The sequence below is a fragment of the Bos indicus genome, chromosome 4 (genome assembly GCF_029378745.1).
Source record: "Bos indicus isolate NIAB-ARS_2022 breed Sahiwal x Tharparkar chromosome 4, NIAB-ARS_B.indTharparkar_mat_pri_1.0, whole genome shotgun sequence".
Taxonomy (NCBI): domain Eukaryota; kingdom Metazoa; phylum Chordata; class Mammalia; order Artiodactyla; family Bovidae; genus Bos; species Bos indicus.
In genome coordinates this window covers 44,061,233-44,072,368 of record NC_091763.1, presented here as the reverse complement: position 1 = coordinate 44,072,368, position 11,136 = coordinate 44,061,233, and the positions used below count along the sequence as shown (strand labels likewise).

Genomic DNA, 11,136 nt, shown 5'->3' with positions numbered 1-11,136 from the left:
TTGCTACTTGTTGATTAAAAAAGTTTTAGTCATTATTTATTGATACTCCCTGGAAGCAGATGAGGTTTCACTTTTTAAAGCTGAAATACAGTTAGTGTACAATATCATGTTGATTTCAGGTATACTGCATAGTGATTTGACATTTGCATACATTATAAAATGATTACCATGATAAATCTAGGAATCATCTTTCTCCACATAAAATTATTACAGTATTAGTGACTATATACCTAATTCTGAATATTGCATCCCTGTGGCTTATTGATTTTATAACTGGAGATTTGTACCTCTTAATCTCCTTCACCTATTTTGCCACCCTCTATACACCCTGAGGAGCTTCCCTGTGGCTCAGTGGTAAAGAATCTGCCTGCAATGCAGGAGACCCAGGTTAAATCCCTGGGTCGGGAAGATCCTCTGGAGAAGAAAATGGCAATCCACTCCAGTATTCTTGCCTGGGAGATCCCATGGACAGAGGACCCTGGTGGGCTACCATACATGGGGTCAGAGTCAGAAAAGATTTAGTGACTAAACCACCACCACCACTACCACCACCTACCATGAAGGGGCCTTTCTTCAATTAGTGTATGAGTTTGTGGCAGCAGAGGATGAGATGGTTAGATAGCATCACCGACTCAATGGACAAGAATTCGAATACTTACCTGGCAGGGGAGATACCATGATCACGAAGGTGGTTTTCCCAGGGCGAGGCTTATCCATTGCACTCCGGATGTGCTGATCCCTGCGATTTCCCCAAATGTGGGAAACTCAACTGCATAATTTGTGGTAGTGGGGGACTGCGTTCGCGCTTTCCCCTGTAAAAAAAAAAAAGAATTCGAGCAAACTCTGCAAGGCAGTGAAGGACAGGGAAGCCCAGTGTGCCACAGTCCATGGGGTTGCAGAGTCAGATACAACTTAAGAGACTGTACAACAACATGCATCTATGGACTAATACTACATATTGCCAGAATTTAGATATATATTTTGTTCTTTTCTATTTTTTAAACTACTTAATTTATTTAACTGTGTCAGGAGTTAGTTGCAGCATGTGGGATCCAGTTTTCCAACCAAGGATGGAACCCAGGAGCCGTGCACAGGGAGTGTGGAGTCCCAGCCACTGGACCACTAGCAAAACTCTGAAAAAACTTATTCACATAAATCAGAAGATGGGACTGAAAGGAGTTTTATTATAGGAATAACCTACAATTATTTGAACCTCTAAGAGTTATATAATTACAATCACATAGTAATAGATAATTAAAAATTATCTTTAATGAGTCACCAACTGACCACTCAATTAATTTCTCCTTTAATTTTGTAGAAAGTAGTGAAAACTTCCGAGTTTCAAAAGGATTATTATAATTATTCCTCTTGCTTACTGTCCACAGCAATAATTTGAATTGCCTGGCACTTCAGAAGTTCCTCTACCCCAAGGCAAAGAGCTGTAACATCTCAGAGGGAGGGAAGTCTTTTTTTTCTTAATGTGGGAGGTGGAGGGGTGGAGATTATGCAAGCGGAGATGAGAAAGGAGAAAAGAGTGCAGTGAGGGGGTGTCCTGGAGCAGATCAGTTTTAAGCAGAATGAAGGAAGTTGAAATCCAGAAGCTGGGTCCATCCAGTAATTCTGTCTTTTGGCTTTCTTATCCTTTAGAATACCCTTATCCTTTTGCGTACCCTTACTTGGTTTAACCAACTAGTATTTCCTTTCTTTCATTTAACCCTATCATGGGCGGGGGGGGGGGGGGGGCAGTGGTGGAGAGAGAGGAAAGAAAACATAAATCTGGGAATATTTTTTGAGGGTTATAGAAAAAGAGTCTGATCCCTAAGGATAAAGAATTCTCCAGGGAAGAGGGTGTGGTGAGGAGAAGGAGGAAGAGGTTAAGTATTCATGGGTGGGATAAGGAACTACTTTTACCCTATTCCCCCCAAGGTAGAGTTGAGGCCATTCCTGGAATCAACAATTTGGTATTGTATTTCATTTATTGAACAAACATTTTTTAGGCACTTTTATGTCAGCTTCCCTGACAGCTCAGTGGTAAAGAGTCTGCCGCAATGCAGGGGACTCCAGTTTGATTCCTGGGTTGGGAAGATCCTCTGGTGAGATAAGCAACCCACTCCAGTATTCTTGGGTTTCGCTTGTGGCTCAGCTGGTGAAGAATCCGCCTGCAATGTGTGAGACCTGGGTTTGATCCCTGGGTTGGGAATATCTCCTGGAGAAGGGAAAGGCTACCCACTCCAGTACTCTGGCCTACAGAATTACATGGACCATATAGTCCATGGGGTCACAAAGAGTCAGGCGCAACTGAGTGACTTTCACTATGTCAGCTTCTGTGCCAGGCCTCAGAGGTACAACGACCTTTGAGGGAATTACACCACCACTCAGGACTCAGGTTGTTCACTGAGGTGCTCTAGCCAGCCACCCTCCCTACTTCCTACCAAATACTTCTCCACATTTTCAGATTTCTCCTCCCACCATCCCCTCTTCCCTATTACACCATCACCAAAAGTTACTGTCATCTCATTTTCTCCAAACACTACCCAATACTTTCTACTGTAGGTTGGGCCACACCTAGTGGGCACTGCAAAGAGATGCAATGAAGGGGTACCCAACATAGCTCTTCAACCCCTCAATAATTCCAGGGGGGAGGGCTGAGAACTAAGCATTAGGAGGCCACATCTGAGATACCTCTAGGCAACAAGAAGCTTTGAATATGCTGTACAAATATTTTCATACTTTTACTTGTATACTGGTATCAAATATGTTAGGAAACACTGGAAACTGATTAATCAAAGTACGGATCAACAGGTCCAAACGTATTACCAGGAAGCTGAATCTGTCCTGCAGACATCCTTGGTTTGGCAGATACAGTGTTGACAATTTAAAAATAATTTATTTTTGACATTAAAAATTTTTATTGTTCAACACAATATTACACACTTTGAACCTTATACAGTATTTTAATTTACACAGAATTCATTACATGCATTAACCTTGTATAACATTCTTAACTCACTTGAAATTGGTTTGAACTCCCCAGAAGGCATATTATGTGCTTTGGAGCTTAGACAATAATTTCCATCACTTGGTTCTGGTAGAAAGCTATATGCTTCAACTTTCGTTTTCAGTATCTTGGTGGTGGTGGTTTAGTCACTAAGTTGTGTCCAACTCTTGTGACCCACTGGACTGTAGCCCGCCAGGTTCCTCTGTCCATGGAATTTCCCAGGCAAGAATACTGGAGTGGGTTGCTTATGTAGAAATTAAGTTCTTAGAATGACCATCATATTAAAAAAAAAATAAGATAATACTTCCTGGATGCCCAAGTTTATGAAGATTCATCCTTGCTGTGCCTACTGTTTCTCCCTATGAATGTATATTGTTTTGGGACTTGGGTTTTTCACAGAATTATATTGTGAAAATACAACTAGAAGAATTTCTAGTTACTCTAGAGAGTGGTCGTTGAAGTGCAAACAATAGTTACCTCTACTATTTTAACTGGGATTGGTAAGGTTTCACAGATTTAAGATGCCAGTGACAACTGCAGTTTGAGAAAGGGAATTATGAATTTACAAAATTATGGAGGGGGAGAAAAAGCTTCTTTTTCTAAGTAAAATAAAAGTGTATCAAGAAAGGTTTTAATGTGGTTCTTTCTAGTCAAGTAAAAATAATGTTTACTCAGAGTTTTTATACTTTTTTAGCCTTTCTATTGTAAAACACAGCAGTTTCAATAGCACTGAAAACAACCTGAACAACTGTCATAATTATCCCATTTTAAAGCTGCTCCGTGTTGAATTTTTCTTTCCCAGGGTATTTATACATTGGTTATCTTAACATACATTTACAGAAGGCCTACTCTGTGCCAGGCATTATGCTAAGTGCTGAGAGAAAAGGATAAACAAGATACAATCTTCTCCCTCTAAGAGATCTCAATATAGACAACGTGGACAACTGCACTACAGTGCTGTGACGAGGCACAATTCAGAGCAGAACGAAGAAGGCAGTGGGGCACCTGCGGGAACGCACTGGAGGAACACCAAACTGCAAGACTGATTAGAGGTGAAGAAAGGAGATGGTGGCTGAGTCTTAAAGTATGAGTAAGAGTTTCCCAGATGAAAAAGTGAGGACGCCATTGCAAGCAAGAGGAGCAGTACGTGCAGAGAAGTATGGTGAGAAAACAGGGTGCAGTTAGGAAGTTAATTTTGGTTTAGCATGACCAAGAAGTTAAGTTGGAGAGTGGAACAGAGAGGATAAGGCTGAACAGAAGCACAAATGTCAGATCATAAAGAATCTTCCATGTCACGCTGAAGGTTTGAATTTTATTTTTAAGGCAATGGGAATTCACTGAAACCTTTTTAACAGAAGACAGCCATAATCAGACTTGTATTTTAGAAGGTCAGTAATTTTTCATAGAATGAAGACTCAATATTGGAAATAAAATAGTTGGGAGCTGATGGAATTATGAGAAATGATAATGGCATGAGAATAGGTGGTGACAGTAAAGACAGAGAAAAGAGGATGAAACTGAAGATGTTTAGGACATAGAGCCAGTAAGATCTAATAACTGCATGGATGTGGGAAATGAAGGACCTTCTGGTCATGGTCATTGTAAATACTTATGAAAATGTTTGATCTCCTTTATTGGTATTAAGTTCAGGTTAAAACAAATAATACTATTTCTTACTTTTGAGTACTAAAACTTTATACTGAAAGCTTTTCAGCCTCTTGAATGAAAAATATTTTGATGGTGTAGTCTCAATATTCAGTACATATTTTTCTGAATCATAAAACCACTATTTGCGAAGAAGGTGACAAAAAAAATGGGGATGGGGATGTGGTTCTTTAGAAATGCAGCAATTTCACATCTTTCTCACCACAATCTACTACACCTGTTCATACACCCACCTCCTGTCATTATTAATAGCCCTTTGCTTTTTCAATTTTCCATTCGAACCAAGTTTTTAAAAAACAGGCTGACCACCAAACTCGGTGAGTCACTTTTAAAGTCATTCTAATGATTAGTGGAGTTTCGGTTCTCAAATTTGTTTTAAATAATGAGTTATCCAAAATGTTAAAAAATTTGAGTAATACTATCAACCTTCTTAAATCAATCAGAAAAAGGCAAGGGAATTGTAATGCAGTATGAATTTAAATTGAGGTCTCAAATCATGTATTATGGTAGGTGTGATTTAAAGGAAAGTGATCTCACTAGTGTCAACTTACACACATTTGAATCAAATGGGAAGGGCACTGCTCAATGGATTTTATAGATACAAATGTAAAACATAATACTGCATTAGTTGGAAACAAATAGATACAAATATTAGTTGTAACATATAACATTGTTAGAAACTGCAAGTTTACTGAATAAGCTTATTATCATATGAAACATATTAGCATGTTTTTAATTTGAACTGTTTTTTCTCCATATGCCATTAAATTTAATGTTATATTGCTGTTGTTAAAATATTTAGAACTCGATTACCAGTGATGCTTAATGGTAGAACTCAGGAATTATGGGAAATAGAGCTTGGGAAATTCCTGACTCCACTAAGAATTCCATGAGTTATTGGACATAACTCAATGTCCAAGAAAGAAATCTGGGCCTTGATTGACACAAGAAATGAGTTCCTATAACTTGAATTTACAGGAGAAACAATGGAGAATATCTTGCTAAACTTTCCAATATTAAGAAATTCTTTGAGGGCCAAAGAATTATCTGATATAACTAACAAGATAAAAATAGTTGGTGATGGCCCTAGGATCGCTCTAGATTAGAGCTCTTCCCATGTAGCCCTGCCTATCTTTTCCATTGAGCTAAGGAAGTTTCAACTAGAGAAGGAACTCTTTTCTATAAAGTTAATAACCAGCCTCTAAATTACATTATATTTTACACAAATTCTGATTTTCATATCTCTATTCAGTATGCTTAAAGTAAAATATATTCAAATGGTTATACCTGTCGAATTTGGATTAGAAGGGAGGTTGTGTGGACAACAGCCCAAATTAATCAAAAGATTGAAATTTTAAAAAATTTATAAGAATATGTTCTTTGGAGTAAACACAGCCATGAGACTATGAGTCCACCATGTCTTGCTCATAAAGATTAAAGATTCTGTTTTAGTAACTGATATGGATGATAGTGATCAGCATATCTCAAGTCTAAGTTGGATGGTTCATCTCCCTCTGCATAGGTGGGATCTAAAGCCCAGCCAGCTTCTATCTAATTTGTGATTTTCAGAAGTTCAAGTTACGGTGTTATTGTAGTTGTGAAAAATCTCCAGCAAAAAGAAAGTAACGGTCTGGCAGGAAGCTGCATCAGAGGCTTTCAATGAGCCCCAAACAGGAACATTCTGTATCTACCTCCTTGTCTCCTCCTATCATTGCGGACTATAAAAAGAGAAGGGAAGATAGTCATGCTAAGCACATGGCATATGAGAGTCCTTGGATTTACTGGGAATCTTGCTCTTCACATGAAATACTCAATTGCAGTCCTTTGCTTTCTGGTCATTAAATTCCTTTGTACACCTTTGTGTTGAGAGTGCTTACAACTGAGGAACACTTGGCTGCTCAGCAGTATTCATTTTCATGTGGGGTGGGTGGGGCCCTGTGCCAAAGGAAGTTCAAGGCAATAAAACAATTACCCAAGCCCTTGTGGCTGAGCCAGTATTGACCAAGATTCAGGCTATTATTAAAGAACTTACTTTCTGAGTCCTAGTATGTACTGAAAACCTGTTTCACAGATTCATAGCTATTCCTAGTCAATAAGGGAAGGGAACTAACATCTGAGCACCTGCAATGTGTTTTACATGTTTCCACATTCTCACAACAGCCCTGTAAGAAATGTATTACCCCACTTCACAAATGAAGGAACAAGTTCTAAGAAATAAGCAAAGTTGCTCAAGATCATACAGCCAGAGGACTGACCTGCTAAACTCAAAATTCAAGTCCATTCCACTATGTTCTGTTCTTTCCCCATCTAAGAAGGTAGAGGATCTCCAAATCTCCATTTGGAGTAAAAATATATTGTAAAATCCAATGTCCCTTGGATTTGGAGAGAATTGCCTTGCTTTGAGGCCATATTATGTCTCTGTTCACTTTCTGCAAAATCTGCAGACTATCCTTCACTTCAAAGAGCCAGAAAGTATCTCTATGATTAACTAACACTAGGGTAGGGATTTAAGAAATGCAACTTGATGATGACTGCAGGAACGTTTGCTTCACAGCCATGAAACCAGACCTAATCCCAGCTTCACTGCACTGAGATTGTCAAGTGCCAAAGGAAGTGATAACAGGGAGCCTGGGCAGATATTATGACAAATTAACAAGGGAGGCTGCCGGTCAGGAAAGTCATAAACTGTTTGAAGCATACACTGAAGAACAATTTCAAGTCATCTAACATGGCGCCTAAAAGAGGTTGTCAGAAAAGTAAACCCAGTTTTGACTGGAAGAGCCACAGAGACAAGATAGCTGAGCTCCTAGCAGGATCTGGTTTTGTCATCAGTAGCTTCATTGCTAAGCATGTGGGCTGGCTTTCACATGCAGTGGGATTGTGTAAAATGAAACATTAAGTCATGGCCAGTTTACCAGAGCCAGTCAAGTGTGATCTACATTTAGACGAAGAGGAAGACTTTCTGGGCCCTACCTCCTTAATTGGCTATAGGACAACCTAGGGTCAGTCAGAATGACTGTCTTGGTTTTACTTACCCTACATGGAAACTGTCTCCAGCACCATCTAGGTCACATTTTTATATTATTCAACTTGGAAAAGTATCAGTAGCAGAGTATTTTCATCATATTCATAGAGATGAGTATTAAAGACCTGCCTAATTGTGATGATCCACACACATTAGGGTACATTTCATCAGCGTGAGTTATCTCCTAAATATGCCAGTCACAAAATGTGATGGTGTATTGAAGGGGCCAAAGAATAGATAGATGTGCTAAAAGATAAATATGTAAAAACAGAAAGGTTTTTACCAAAAACTGAAGGACACGCAAACAGCATTTTAAAATATGGGGAAAAAAATGTTCACCATCACAGAGGCATCCTATAATCCCATGTGATGAAGTTACCAAGAATTTTTGGGGGGAGGCAAAACTGGGAAATGCTGCTCACTGACAGAAATAAAAAATAAATAAATAAAACAAAGACAATTAAAAAAAATACCCAAGATGTGTGAAATAAAGTTGCAATTAGAGACTTCTCTGGTGGTCCACTGGTTGACTTCAAGCTACCACTGCAGAAGGCATGGGTTCAGTCCCTCATCAGGAAACTAAGATTCCCTCATGATGTGTGGAGTGGCCAAGAAAACAACAGCAACAACAACAAAAAAAACCCTGCAATTAGTTCACATTTTTTGCCCCTAACATCAAAAAATCACAATATTGAATGAAATAAAGGGTACAGTGGGGTAGGCTTTCTCATACTCAACTGATTAGAAATATAAATTGCTGTGAGCTCTCTTGAAAGTCAAAATTTCAAAAGTCTTAAACTGTTTATATGCCTCTGAAAGTACAGTGGTATCAGAAACTTGGGGGGTGTGGCCAAGTGATCTGTGTCTTAAGCTAACCAAGTGATTCTGATGCATGTATAATATGAAGAACCACTGCCCTATGGGCTCTCACCCACTCCCATGGCTACTGACCATCTGTAGAGAGATAAGTCCTAAATCAACATCTGTACCCCAGATGTCTTTTCTGAATTCCAAAGCCATACAATCAACTTACTCTCTTGGCATTTCCTTTCTCATATCTCATAGCACCTCAAAATAAACACATTTAAAATTAGGTTCAGACATTTCTTCCCCAAATATTCTCTACCTCCAGTGATTCTAATCTCCATAAACATTACTATCATTTCTACTCAAGAAAACTAAGTGTCATCTTTGATTCCTCCTACCCTCTTCTAGCTAGGACTGTGATTTTATAAGAGGAGGAAGAGAGGGAAAGAGAATAGAGATCTCTCTTCCTTTTGAGGACATGGTAAGAAGGTGGCCATCTGAAAGTCAGGAAGAGCACTTTCACCAGAAACCAGCCCTGGTGGGACCTTAATCTGAGACTTTCAGCCTCCATAACTGTGAGAAGGTAAGTTTCTATTGTTTAAGACACCCAGTATTTATTATATATTTTATTACAGTAGCCTGAGCCAACTAAAACAGATGTCTGTGAGCTGTTCATTTCTTCTTATTCCAATTGCTACCATTCTTGCACAGACCACTATCATCTCTTACCTAAATGACTGTAACATCCTTCTAGATGTGCCTTACCTGCTTCAAATCATTTTCTATACCCAGCTACAGAGACAATATCAAATCAGGTTTTTATTTAAAATCCTTCAGCAGCTTTCCATTATCTTTCAAATAATGCCCAAATATTTAACATAGATATGTCAGGACGATATAGGAAATATTAACTGATGGACTTCAACACCACCCCAATGTAATGATCCCTGGTCCTTCCTCCTCTAGTCACCTGCTTAGTCAGTGTTTGCATTGCATCCCCAGTACCCTCAAGGTCAGCCTATGCTTATGTGTCACTTTCTGGCCACGTAGGATAGTATCTGACTGTTCCCCACAGCCTGCGGGAGGTCATCTTTATCTGTAAGTCTCTGCCAGTCCTTTTAGGCACCCTATGACGGTCCTGTACTATAACCTTACTCAGCAACTACAGTGCCCAATGTCTTCTAGTTTCTGGCCTCTTACTATTATTTTTTTGTTGTTTAGATTTAAAAGTCAAAATTTGAAGCTTCTGTTTTTTGTTTTCTTTGTGGTATTCTTTTTACATCTTGAAGAAATACTTTTTTGCCTATAGCCAAAGTGGTGGAGGGTTGATGGTTAATACAGTACAGGCACTAAAAACACATCAATTAATAGTTTATAAATTACTCCACTGCATTGGCTAGAAAGTCTTATACTCTCCAGCCTCTAATGAACAGCTCACTAGTCTCTCCAGCTTTGTTGGAGAAAAGCCATGACAAGTTTTAGTTTCTCATATAAACCATGATTCTCCCACCTTTAGGCCATCACACATAGTAGCTTATCTACTTGGAATACTTTTTTGCTCTTCCCTTTGCCTATTCACTTTTCATGTCTCAAGTTAAACATCATGTCCCTTAAGAAGAACATCTCTGATCACTTTTGTACAAGGTTAGGTCTCCTGTCATACCTCCCCAGCATACTTAGAATTCCTTTCACCTTGCAGTTTAAGTACTTATAATCACTTAGAATTATTTGTTTAGTGACTATCCTCCTTGTTAGGCTATAAATTCCATGTGTCTGTTTTCTCTAATGCAGTCTCAGTATCCAGTACATATTAAGTGTTCAATGACTATTTATGACTGACCCACTGCCAAGGTCAAATCATTTTAGGGTAGATTTCACAGTTAGGGTTATGGCACCATATCTGTTTATCTATAGTGTCCTGTAATTCCAAAACATTTTTTTAAGCGTTCAATTTGAATCCACTTTTCTTACTGAATCAGGATTTTAAACTATATATCTATATATGGAAAGAAATCTGTTTGCTCATATACAACCATCATCCATACATCCTAGTTTAAAATTTTTATCTTCATCAAAATAACCTCACTGTTCTCATGAAACTTTGGCAACAACTTTAGAATGAATAAATGGTATATATTTGAACTCAATCAATACAGTTACATTTCTGATATACTATTTCTACAAAAGATTTCACTTGAAAAGAGAGCTTGAAAGCCACTTTTCAATAATGGCTTTAAGTCCGAGTGATGAAAAAGAACTTCTACAATAGGTTGGATGGAGCCTAGATACAGACCTGTGAGACATCTATAGGAAAAGTATTATTTCATATTACCTAGTTTTGTGCCCAGTTGAAAAATTTACAATAATAACTGCAGTTTTGGGTTTTATTCTCTTCTCTTACAATTATCCTACATAATTTTGCCTCCCCCAATTTATAAAACAGAGATATGTCTGTCAGTTAGCTGGGGCAAAGCAAAGGAAGGATTGAGGGAGAGGAGGAGAGCTCTAAGGGAAAGAGCTAGGCCCTAGGCATCTCCTAAGCAACATATAATACTGAGTATCCCACCATGAATCCTCTAACTTTTCATATTCTACAACCCAACAGAAAACACAAAATACATTGTATTTGACGCCATGTCAT

General features: G+C 38.5%; 1 non-coding gene across 1 annotated transcript; it reads left to right on the top strand.

Annotated features, from left to right (window-relative positions):
• Positions 1-651: 651 nt before the first annotated feature.
• On the top strand, positions 652-815 carry LOC139182855 (U1 spliceosomal RNA). The gene has a single exon (XR_011566423.1). It is a non-coding gene; the product is annotated as a U1 spliceosomal RNA (small nuclear RNA).
• The last annotated feature ends 10,321 nt before the right edge of the window (positions 816-11,136 follow it).